The 12853-nt window shown below is 40.8% G+C and overlaps 1 protein-coding gene and 1 long non-coding RNA gene across 7 annotated transcripts in view; one reads left to right on the top strand and one right to left on the bottom strand.

Annotated features, from left to right (window-relative positions):
* The first annotated feature begins 49 nt into the window (after positions 1 to 49).
* LOC112965733 lies at positions 50 to 3311 on the top strand. Of its 3 annotated transcripts, none has more exons than XR_003253373.1 (3): positions 50 to 184; positions 886 to 1513; positions 2689 to 3311. It is a non-coding gene; the product is annotated as an uncharacterized LOC112965733 (long non-coding RNA). The 3 variants fall into 3 exon arrangements; XR_003253372.1 differs by lacking the exon at positions 50 to 184 and adding an exon at positions 202 to 268; XR_003253371.1 differs by lacking the exon at positions 50 to 184 and adding an exon at positions 210 to 280.
* Positions 2672 to 12853, bottom strand: part of XPNPEP3 (X-prolyl aminopeptidase 3) — a 32465-nt gene continuing 22283 nt past the window's right edge. For all 4 annotated transcript variants that reach the window (XM_026065025.1, XM_026065026.1, XM_026065027.1 and 1 more), the window contains 5 exons: positions 12480 to 12689; positions 12279 to 12335; positions 8278 to 8383; positions 7043 to 7271; positions 2672 to 3273 (listed from right to left, as the gene is read on the bottom strand). The gene's annotated coding sequence lies outside the window, so the exon portion shown is untranslated. The remainder of the gene's footprint in view (positions 3274 to 7042; positions 7272 to 8277; positions 8384 to 12278; positions 12336 to 12479; positions 12690 to 12853) is intronic.

Genomic DNA, 12853 nt, shown 5'->3' with positions numbered 1-12853 from the left:
GGGGCGGCGCTGCCGGCGCCTCTGTCGCCTCCCGGCGGCCGCTCTGCTCCGCGGCGGGCGGGGGAGCAGGTGCCGCGGGTCCGGCCTCAACCGCCGCCCGGGGAAGGCTGGCTTCCTCCCGGCTCTGCGCTAGAAACGACCTCGGTTTGCCGCCGTCGTGAGGCGCCCCTGCTTTTAAGGGCAGGTCGGGTTTGCTGCTGCCCCAAAACGAGAAATACACCCATCTGCTGAGGCGTCATATTTGACAGAAAGTTTAGATCGCTTTTAAGTACGACTCAAGGTGCTCTGTGTATTCGGAGTCTGGCTTTTGTGTAGGACGTTGGGATTTGTCTCTGCACCCTACTGCAGAACTGGGGCTTCAGCCCTTAATACACTTTTTTTTGCTTGTTTTCTTCCATTCCAGCTGATCTCCTGCAGGTGCAGAATCAGAAAGGGTCATTGATGTTATTACTGCAGTCCATTTATTAGCAGTATATATATATATATTTTAATAGAACATCATAATTGCTAGAGACAATTCACATTGCTCAGACTACTCTCTCAGCACGCAAATTTGGGTAAAAATAGTTAATCAACACAGGTTTTACTTATGGTGCTAGCATTGCCTAAGCCCTGCCTACTCCATTGCAAAAGATGGAGACAACAGGCATGGGAGCTAGTACTGGAAACTTCCTCTCCATCAGTATAGCTCAAAGGACTTCTCAGAGGTCAGTATTGTTCCTCACGATGTGGAAACTGTGGGAAAACACTCCCTGAAAGTCCCCCAGCAGGCTAACAGCATATGTATCTGTCTTGCTATCTATGGCTTGGCCCCAGAGTTCTTGGGACAGCCTGAAGCAGGAGTCCAGGCTGACAGTAAATCTGTTCTACCTTACATCTTTGCAGGTGGCAACACTAGAGCTGAAGGTCCAGGAAGGATCCACAGACAACTCATCTCTGTGGAGCTGGCTACGTGACTTTACTGATAGGGCAAATGGGAAACCTGAAGTGGCTGAGCCAGGCCTGTGGTGTATAGTGCCATACACACTACAGATGGGTAAGCAGACAGGTAAACCTACATTCAGGGTAGGTGCAGACTTGAAATTTCTCCTCTATCATGCCTCACACCTATTCTAAAGTCTTGGCTTCATCCTGATGGTACAGATGTAAGAAATCTGGGCTTAGGACTGAATTTCAGCTAATTATATAATACAGATATCACACCACATGTTGGAGTATTTCTGACTTTACAGCAATCTACGCAGAATGCTGCCTTCTCTGTTCACCCAAGTATTCATACAGCTTTTACCTGAGATCCAGTGGCTGCTGGGATGGGATGTCTGGAAGTCTCCAAGTAAAATTTCAACTGAAGTAGAGGCCTGCAGTAAGGACAAGATGATGCTGTCATTGAATGTGTTGGATGTCCCATTTTCAATGGGAATCAGATTTGACAGACATGTGACACATGCACCTTGAGTTAAGCATGTACATAAAAACTTGCAGGATCAGGGCCAAAGCCAAACATATGGTCAAGGTAAGTTTGAAGAATGCCTGCTCTCATTTACACACACCTCTAGTTATCAACATGAAAAGTTCTGATTTCACTTAACTGCCTTGTTCCCCAGATGCTGCTCACTTACAGCACATCTGTTATTGGTGACGATAAAACCAAGCTGAATACATGCAGCTTCTGGTCCTGTTGCCCCTTATTCAAGGCTATAGTGTGATGGCCACTGCAAAGGAGTGTTTTGGAAACAAGAGGTGGATGCTTGAGGAAATATTCATTTTTCACCTGCAACAAAATAGCTGTTTTCATAGCAGAATTTGCAAGATTTTTTTTTAAATAAAAATATAAATTTTTGCCCTAAATCAGTATTGCAATATCTCCCTTAACTCAGTAGATCTAAACTCATGCAGATCTTCAGTTAAGTCTTGCTAAAAAGGTTGTGGGTTTTTTTTTGAACTGACTAACTGCTAAGATAACAAATAGAATTGTGGAGTCTCTTTTAGTGTGGAGTAGAATGCATACTTGCATGCTTACTTAATAAATACTTACTGATATATATATGTATACAGATATACATACACCAATAATGGGAACTGCATTTAGAGATCTCCAGTGTGCTCCACAAAGTGAAATTAGTGATGGTGTTCCCTAATAGTCCTTCACTTCATAAAAGGTCTGATTGCTCACTTTATCTGTAGTTTACCTGAAAAAATAAATGTTTCTGTTGATTGTGGTGTCATCTCAAATTTCTTTGCACCTAGGAAAAGTGCAGCCCCTCAGACCTGTTTTCTCCCTGTTAAGGCTATATGTTATAGAGAGGTGGCAATAGCTGCTGCAGAAAGACAGGCTGCAGCTTTGAAAAGCATCAGCCTCAGAAGAAATACAACACTGTGGTCCAAATTACCAGGGATGCTTTGAAGAATGGATCATTTTTCAAATCATCAGAACATGCAGGGGAAAAATAAAGGAGACTGCCAAGTTGAAAAGGCAGGGAGATGGACACACTAGGTGACACAGACACTGCTCTGAATATGGTTAATCCCAATTAAAATGAGACAAACTCCCTCTCCCAGTTATCAAAAACTGTTCCAAAAAGGTAGTTGCCAACAATCCGGTGGCTCCAGGACAGTTACCTTCCAAAACTAATTGGTCGTCGTCTTCCTCCTTTACAGTCTTCCTTCTGTCTTTTTTTTTTTCTGCAGCCACCATGAGGTTTATCCCCCAAATGATTTGTTCCACCCACTTTGAAAATATATGACTGACTGGACTGCTGTGCAACTATTAGTGAGAGGCAGCTGCTTGTAGCCCTGGCTCTGACCCATACAGGGACCACGCAGAAGGCCTGGTGGTGGCACTCACAAACTCATCCCTCCAAAGGCACCAGAACAGAAAGATCCATGCGTCAAGTGGAGGAATCCACCAGCACTAACCAGATCAGAGGGAAGACGCACACACAAAAGGTTGCTTTGCTTTTCAGTCCTCACTGCCTGAACTATTTGCATTCTATCTCCTACCCCACCATCTCGAAACAACTATCAACAGTCCACACACCCCCGTTACTTGACAACTACAGCCAGTTACTGGGGGCTGCATCCCTGGAGGGCTGCATCTTCTGTGGAGGGTGCAAGAGGCAAGAAGGGGTGTCATGGTCTGCAGCCACAGATCTGCTCATGGTGATAAAGCTCCTTGGGGCAGTCAATGGACAAGACGAGCAGTTAAAACATCATCCTCAATGCACACGCTGATGCTGGGGGATCTCTTTCTGTCATTCTCGGGAATGTAAATGTCTGAAAGAAAGGGGGGGATTAAAACCTTCTCAAACACACTTCAGAGCAACACTTTTCCTTTACTGCACAGTCATGAGAGTAGGGCTTGGCCTTCCAAGACTGTCAGGAGCAGAGAGGAGAAGAAAAAGAAGGGGGGGTGTTCCTTTTCTGAGTGCTTACAAACATCAAATATACAGCTATAAAAGTCTTGCTGCTGTCTTTCTGTGCTTTGCCCTCTCAGTGCTGCTTGCATAAGGTATGATTTCAGTGGTGCTCTAAGCAGCAGCAAGTAGGAATTACCTGGTATGTGAGACTAGTTCCCATTCAGTGGTTGCAAACCAACAAATAAAAATCAGGCATGTTTCATTGCTTTTTAAGAATTGCAGGGCTAGTGGCCCTCTATTTGCTGATGCCACTGAAAACATCTGAATTGACTTAAGTCTGGATTTCCAGCACCCTTTGCTTTTTTGGATGCCGAAACCCACAAACAGCGTTCATAAGTTCATAATTGGGGTAAAACTGGATCTGTGGTCTTTCCACATTGCCACAAAACTTCTCAAAGTTCACAAAGTAAGCAGACAACCTCCCACCAAGGCTCTGCAGCATCCCCCAGCTCATCCAGAGTGCTTGGCATAGTAAAGCTGAATTCAAAGAACAGAGCCAGAGGGGTAGATTAAGCAACATATAGCATAGATTTCTGGACCAAGCTATGCTTGGTTTCTATATAAACCCATATATCCTGCTGCTATGCATGTTTTCCAGGTGATGGATACATGATGCCCATATAGTATCTCTGCTTTGCAATCCATCACTAAAACTTCATGGGAGAGATGGGGCCTCTTGCCCCAAATAACCCAGATGAGGTTCTGAGAGGGAAGCAGGTTGTAGCATTTCATGGGGTGGTGACTAATTGTTACTCTCCCATTCCCATGGCATTTAACCTAGAGCTGCTCAATAACTTGCAGATAAAATAACACACAACCATGACCCAAAACAAGCCTGCAGGTAGATTAGGTGCTTGCAAAAATTAATGGGTATACCCAATCTACTGCAGACAGCCTTTCCCCACACAGAGGAGCAGCACAGTCATCTTTTGTAACATATGATCTGGGAGCGCAGTTGTAGGCTCAACAAATAACGCTGTCCTCACAGTGGGGCATCCCAGCCCCACACCATGCCTAACAATCAGTAGCAGCTGAGAAATGTGATTAGGATAGAAGGTTCCCAGTGCATTACAGTCAAGATGTTGGGCTGATTTCACTTGGCTTCAAAAAAGGGTTTGAATCCATCCTATCTATGCATTAACATTCCCTTCCACCCCCATCCTAATCCTCTCCCCCTAAGGTGCTCCACCTAAGAAGAAATCAAACAAGTAATCCCATCTTGTCCCTCATAGTTCTAGGCACAGAGCTGCAGATGCTGGTCTCATCTGGCTGTGCTGCCACCTCCTGAGAGAAACCAGCATCATGGCCTCCACTCAGAGAGGACATATTCCACAGCCAGACTTACAGCCTGTGCTGAGGTCCTCAGAGGACCCAGATCTCTCCAAGCTGCCCACAGCCTGAGGATCCAAGAGGTAAGTCCCAAGAGTGACCAGCTGCAGCATGGCCTCCTCTTTTATTCACAAGGCTGAAGAAGTGGCAGGAGCATGAAACACTCCAGCAACCAAGAAAAAGGCATTTGTGGGAGAGTGAGGGCTTGAGAGAGAAAGAAAAGTCCTGCTTTAACCTGAGATGAGATCCTGAAGAGATGTCAGAGAGAAAGGCTGAGACAGCGACTTGGAGAGAAGATGGCAAGTCTTTCTTAGAGAATAACAGGAAAGTGATAGCAGGGGAGAGATTGTTTTTAACCTGAAAACAGACAGCTGACATCCCAGAAGACCTGTGTGTGGTGACAAGAGGCTATGGGATAGCCCAAGAGCAGGAGACAGCACCACTAACTGCACTCAAGACATCATTTGATTACCAGGTCACATTCTGGATCTTCTCCATTGCATATACAAACTTTTCAAGGTGCCTTTTATCCTTTTAAGAAGGATGTAAAAAAGGAGAACATTACGATAGCTCAAAACAAGTAGTTATATGCTTCTGCTATTGCATATAAGCAACACTAGAAAATCTGCCAGGCTAATTAACAGTAGCTAGGAAAAAACACAGGAATAACCAAAGTAGTAACACAAGCTTGCCTGCATATGAATCAATGAACTCCTACTGATTTGAGAAATCCATGTACATTCAGTAACACGAGGAGAGGCAGTTCCAGACTGGTGTGTGGGAGACACTAAAACACTGTTTACAGATATTCTTATCTCTACAACTTCTCTCTGATAGTCTTGAATGTGGCAGAGTCACAGAGAGGAAATAAGCACTGCAATCAGAAAAACAAAAAATATCAACAAGTAAGGTCTGGAAACTACATCAGCTGAGTTTGAAAGAAGGTGAGAACCATGAAGCTACAGCTTCGAATTTGTCTTCCCTCATGAATTCTTTGTCCTTTTTTTGAAAAATATAGCAACCCAAAAGTATTCCTCCAAAGATCCCTTCTAACTGAACAAAGTTCCTAACTGCAGGCCATGTACAACGAGACAAAATTCATTAGCCTTTAGCTTTCTTCTCTGGCTCAATAACAGAGATGCTGCTATTACTAAAGGCATTTTGTTGAAGTCCCTGACCAGCAGAGTGGTAGTCATGACAAAGGCACTATTTGGCACTATTTGAAGACAGTAAAAATCCAAATCCAAGATTTTTCCTTTTTTTGATAGTGAAGATGGAGTTAAGATGTGATTTGGGGACAAAAAAGAGCTAATCTTCCATTGCTTCATCTTGCCAAGACAAAAAGGAATGGGTGAGAGAAATTAGATGGCCCCAAGACATGACAAATAATAATGCAAAAATACATGGACATTACAACAGAAGACAAGAGCTAGGGAGTCGGCAGTCCCCTGCCTCCCATTCCAGCATAAACAGGAAAGAAAAATTATGATACCTAACTCAGGTAGTTCTCAGAAAACAGAATTTCAGATATTTCTGGCATTTAACTGCTCTATTATCAATGCCCAGATAAAGACAATATACCTGGTTTAGCCTTACTTTGGACTCCACTGTAAACTTCATTAAGTCATCTAGGTTTGTGAATATATCCCACAAGAGGTGGCCTGCCTGCCAGTTCTGTACTGAATAATAAAATAAATAAATGATTGAATTTCTTTGCTGAGTGGGTTCAGATGCTTTAAAAGTATCTCACTGTGTCAAATATCCTTTCCTTTTATTTCAAAGCTCAACACAACTGGATCTCCAGAACGCCAATGAAAAGAATGGGGCCATCTGAAGCAGCGAGCTTTCACTGATCAGAAAGCACAAGCTCCCCAATCCTGACAACTTCAGGAAATGGGAATGAGCAGAGAGAGAACTGTAAGGTGCAGGGCCCAGTACTTCTTCTCTAGGAATCTTCTCTAGGAAACACCACTGCAAAATGATGAATTCCCTTCTCTCCCCCTCCCCATGTTTCTTTTTGTTGTTTTTTTTTCTTTCTCCTTCTGCTCACCACATTCATGAATCATATTTCTCACCCCAGCTTCAGGATTCACTGATTCCTATCTGTGCTAGGAGGAAGGGGAAAGAGCCACATCTAGCATGAGGAATACTCTCCCACCCAACTGCTGTATCAGTACAACTTTAAAAAAAGAACACGACAGGATGCAACAGCTTCAGCATGCCTTTACCAAGATACAAAGGAAGTTCTGTAACAGGTTGAGAGTTTACTACAACTACCAAGGAGTTAACGTCTTTACCTTAAGGTACAGGGTTTTGCATGGAAGATCTTTATGTTCAAGTTCACTCACATCCCATAACCTTCTTTTGTGAGTCTGCAATTATTTGAGAAAGCTGGTTGTACAAGTCTGAATGGGGAATATTATAAGCAGTTCTGAGGAAGCAGGAAAGCTGGGAAGAGCGAGGCCAGAGGTCTGACGATTCCACACACATACAAACCATCAGCAGTTACCAGACGCTGTTCATTCCCTGGAGGGGAAAAAAAAGAAAAATGCCCCATTCTCTTACCTTCCTTTGTTAATACAAAGTGTGACAAAGTACCTACCTTTGTATTTACATACACTGATTGCTACTGCTGGGGGGTTGGATGGCAAACACACCCTCTGTGAATGCCTATCTAAACAAAGCCTTTGGTTAGAAAGGGCCTGAAGCTGAGGAAGAGCCCTTATAACTCTTCTTCCATTGAGCAAAACTGTCAGTTAATTAAAACAATATGGACAGCATAAGAAAAAACATCCAGTTCCTCTTTCTTATCCCAGTTTCTAGGACAGAGGAAAATTGAGTGGATGACAATTTATCTGGGTAAGAGAGGAGAAGAAGAGGCTGAAGGACAATTAGCCCCCAACAGCACGAGTGCAACTTGTACTCTCATGTTATCTGATTAATAATTAAGGTAGTTGTTTACACTAAACCAGTTTCCCTCACTTCACCTTACTATTTCCTTCTATTTACTCCTTTCATCTTTGCTTTCTTTTACTGTATTTTATTGTATTTTTTACCATATTTTTAAATTCTGTGCTTAAAATCCAAGTTACAGGTTTGTTGGTGTATAAAAATTATCAGGTATTCTTTCCCTTCTACAAACATATTTGTTTCATTTCATCTTATCTGCATTAAGAACCAATATGAAGTGCAATTCATTTTGTATCTCCCATTTCTTTGGTGTGAGACCAAAATGTCTGAAATTCTCCTGTAGACTTACAGGTTATGAAGATAAAGGGGCTTCTCAACAGTCCTGCAAAGGTCTTTAGTGACGTTTTAGTGGGGAGGAATAATCTACTCTGTGGAAACTCCAGACCTGCTGTGAAGTCAAGCTAGAGGTTGGAAGTCTCAGGTGTCCCCATCCCTAACAAACATGAACTGGTTGTACTGGGAAAGGAGAGAGAGTAACAAAGGGCTGCTCTGCTTTTTAATAATATCATTTTGCTGTGAGATTACTCAGTTACCTGTCCCACAGGAGTTTTCTTAAACTCACTTTAGATCTTCCAAGCCTTTGGGATTTGGAGGCCAGCCTCCTCCTGCCAGAGCCTGGTGAGTGGTGGTGTTCCTGGTGCCATCAGTCTTGTTCACTGCAGTTAGAGCTGCCAAGTGAAAAATGGCTGGTCATTTGACAATAAACGGAAGGTTTAAATACCCAGCTTTCAGTTGAAAGCTGGAAGTTTACTGGAAAGTTTCCTTGAGAGGTTTGTAGTGACTCCTCCTTTCCTGACCAGGATGAATGGACTTCACTCAATTAATAATTCCTTTCTCAAGTTTTCTGTTGAAGTTAAAAAGAAAGTTCTCAAAGAACTTTCCCAGCACATTTGGGACTTGTGTACAACACAACAATAGTTTGTTAGAGGCAGCTTAATTTAAATTGGATTTTACATCAATTCGTTGAACAGCTGAGGAACCCTGTGTGGACACACTTATTTGCCATAAGAGTTGGCTTAAAATCAGTTCCTAATCGATTTAAGCTCCACTGATCAGATTTAAATATATATTTAAAAGGTCAACACAACCTTTTGCATTGATTTAATGAAATGATATTGAAAGCAACGCTTGAGTAAACTGGTGCAGCTCTGTGTAAAGAAGCTGTTTGAATTAGTGTAATATGGATTTTCAAAAGATGGAGAAACATTTCTCCCCCTCAAAGCTGGCAAATTCAATCTCTTGATTGAATACTAGAGAGATAGAGGTTGATGGAACTCTCCTCTGATGGAACCATTTATTGATTTTATCATTAAGTATACAAAACAAATACCTAATTCAGTAATAGGCACATTTTATGCCTTCCCTTGATGGTGTTTATCTTAGCCCCACATATATTTTAGTTCAAAATCACATGCGTTCCCTTTCAGTATGGAAGTTGAAAATCCAAACCTGGGGATATTTTTAAAATTCTAATGTTTAAAAGACTATAATCTGGTAGAAGCTTTTTAAAATGTGGATAAATAACTACATGAAAGTATCACTTATGTCAGGAGCTTATTTCACTAACAGGTGCAGATACTCACCATAAATCAAATCTCATTTGTGCTGAGTGGTTGAATTGCAGAGGAATCACTATATTGGTATGTGAAATATTTACTATGTATAGCTGGCCAGCTTCCCAGGAATTCTGATGAGACACACTGATGCACAAGAAAGAATATCCTTTCTTCACAAGACTTGTGAAAATGTAAGCTTTGCACTTCTCAGTATCTTATACAGCAGCTTTTTTAAACTGAATTTTCCATACAAATTTATCTAGAATAGCTACTAAGATCAAGAAAGATCTTTTTATATAGAAAATTCTCTCTTTATTGAGTAAAGCTGCTGTAATAAACATGAATATACTATCCAAGATAAAATATACTTTTATTTAAATTATATTTTTCTTCACCCTAGTTAGAAATGCCCTTTTTCTTATGGAGGAGTGAGAAACCACATGTTGCTTTAAACAATTTCAGATGCCCAAAAAGAAAAGACTGATTTTGGGATAACTTTTTTAAGTTAAAAAAAAAAAAAAAGAGCACATGAACTGAGAAGCCAATAACTAACATTTCGCTGGGTACTGTTTGGATGTGTCCCTTGAATAAAAGGCATTATTTGCTAAGAATGATTTATTTAGACAGTTCATCTATGAATTTCCATATCTACAGTACAACCAAAACATGGTACGAAGGTAGAAAAGACTTCCAGTTACTACCTAAAACTTCTTGGTTTCCATCTGCAATATGAGATCAGTGTTTGCTATGTAGACTAATTGATCTGTATGGCAAACACAGGCAAGTTTACCTCTTAGAAAGTGTTACAATATGCAAGAAAGAAGTGGTTTCAGACACAGACAAGAAAAGTTTCACACAAGTGTGGGCCACATTCCTTGCAGATGAGAAGCCACATAAAAAAAATCAACCTAAATTAAACAGCAATAAAAGCCAATATGAACTGTGTTATATTAAAAATCTAATATGGCAAGCCATGAAAGCTCAAGAGTTTATATGGGCAGCCTATAAAATGCTAATGTAACTAACACCAGGGAATTCTGTAGAAACCATCCCTCTGCAAATCCAAAACTATATTAAAAAAAACCCAACTATTTCCAAGAATAACAGCTGTATATAAATTTACAAGGTTAATTTTTTTTCTCTGTTCCTGATTCAAATCATGTTAGAAGAAAGTTCCCAGTGACTGTACTTTTTTTTTTTTTTTAAATGTCACCAGATTATACATACATATTTGGATGGATGTGTTTCTCCGAGATGAAAGCAAGTCCTCCATCCCACCTGGTATAAAATGCCTCTTAGTTTAACCACGTCACTGCAACCTGACCACAGGTGAGTGGTACAATTGCCTTTCCATTCTCCAAACATTTATGGCTATGCAGTGGGCTGCGTGTGATAGTCTCCCATCCTGCCTTTGACTAAAGAGCTGCTTTAGACTGGCTGTGAATAATAGTATTTATGTTACTTTTGCAGAGATACTTGTAAGAGTACATTGAATACTCATGCTTCATTCAAATTACACAGAAGAGACTAGGTGCATGTGGTGTAACATGTACGTGCATGCTGGCTTTTTACATTCTCTGAATGGTCAATGAAAGACAGTGAAAAAGAGGCAACTAAGTATTTTTTTGATTTAGTTGTTATGATGCACAGAAAACTGCTGGAAAGCAGTCAAGGGTCAAATCTTTCATGCCTTTTTTCCAGTGAGATGCAAACTGCAAAGTAATGAGTAGATGAAATATTTTTCCATGAACAATGCATGCATCAGGCTAAAACCATTGTGCTAGTTTATTTTCACACTAAAATTGCAAAATAAGTGAAGAAAACAGACTTCTATTATAAAATTAAGTATTTTAATTAAAAGGAGAATTGTGGCTTCTGCCATTCATGCTAACACAAAAATTTGCATGAAAAGAACCTACTTCGCACAGAATGGGAGTTTCTTCCTGGCCCCATATGTAAGCTCATATAGCTTGTAGTCTTGCTATCTCTAGTTAATACAGTAGCAGCCACAGGGAGAATGGTCCTTCAAGTAAAGGAGTGGCCAGATCAGCTGAGAGGATTTTTTTCTGTAATTTGAATGTATCATTAATATTTTGTGTTTCACATACTGATTAGAATATGACAGAGAACATCAGTCACTTCCATCAAGACTGGAATTCATAGAAGCAAAGGTCCTATCCTAACAACTAAAACATTGCTAGGATAACATGGGAAACACTTGTTCATATTTCCATAAGCTCAGCAATACATCAGTTGGCCTTTTTATGAAGATCAGTTGAGGGTATGACATGTAATAGCATACTGTACAGAAATCATACTTCAAGTCAGAGACTGGAACATGCCAGTTACTTTAACACCAGTCTAATCTCAATTTTTTTACTCAGGAGTAATTACACCTGGGACCATTGAAAGGGGTACTTTAAAAACTTTTATCTGTTAAATGGTTATAAAATTAAATCCAATTTTTATTGATAACATTTCTAAATTGGTTCATCTCCTACTTATAATTTTGTTTTTATAAATGCGTTCCTTGAATACAAAAGCTGGAAATAAGGAATCAACTTCAGCCTTGCTCAGATTTTTATAATCCAAAAGTGCTTTTCATCTTCTAAATTATGTAACAATTTAGAGGTCAGGGGAAGAGGATATGACATCTGCAACAAGCATATATTTCAAGAATGCTTCCATTTGCTGTGTGTCAAGTTAAATAATGTTCTTTTGAAGAATACATATAATAGAGGAGATCACGCAAACTGCTGTTCCTTGACACTGCTGACCTCTCAAAACTTCCTGAAACAGATTAAGTGCATTGTCAGTCCAGCTACCTCCAGATAAAACAAAATAATCCTCTGTGGCACAAGCAAGTTATGAGAGATTGAATGGAAGAGTCTGAACAGAGCAAAACTCATAATGAAGTAAGGCACACCAAAGAGCAAAATAACCATATGACTGACTTGAAAAGATACAGGAAATGATAACGATTCCAAAATCAGCAATAGAGACTTACCCCCACTGCGTGGCTCGGCTTGCAACTGCTGCACCATATGGTCACTGCTCTTAATTCCTGAAAAGAGGAAAATAGGTATGTTTCTGCCTCATCCTATTTGAACTGAAAAGGAAGTCTGCAGAAAAGCACACACTGCCGTGTAAAACTGGGTGTGCGCAGGCTCACACCCCTTCCCATCCAGGTATGGAATAAAGCTCTCACCAAGACATCTTCCCAGGCAGTGCTCCAGGCCAGGAACGGCTGCCTGCGTCAGTCTCCCCCAAGCTCTGCCCAGACTTTTTTCCAGGGCAAATCCAGGTTAGGGACTCTCTATAAGAGGTCATTCCTCCTTTTAACTACACTCAGTCAACAGCATACATATCTTCCAGCATGCAACTTTGAGCAAGCTTTCCAAAAGAAAATGGGCACATGCTGAAAAAAATCAGATAACAGGATGAAAACATCTCTTGTCACAGTATGATTCCTCCCAGCTGTATCAGTTGGATCAGTACAAATTTAACAAGCAGGACAGAAAGAAGCTGGAGGTAGGTGAAATTTGTATTGGGCCTCTTAGGCATTAAATGTGAACTGAGAAT

This window comes from Apteryx rowi, unplaced genomic scaffold (genome assembly GCF_003343035.1).
Source record: "Apteryx rowi isolate R43461 unplaced genomic scaffold, aptRow1 scaffold_223, whole genome shotgun sequence".
Lineage (NCBI taxonomy): Eukaryota > Metazoa > Chordata > Aves > Apterygiformes > Apterygidae > Apteryx > Apteryx rowi.
This window is presented reverse-complemented; position numbering and strand designations above follow the sequence as displayed.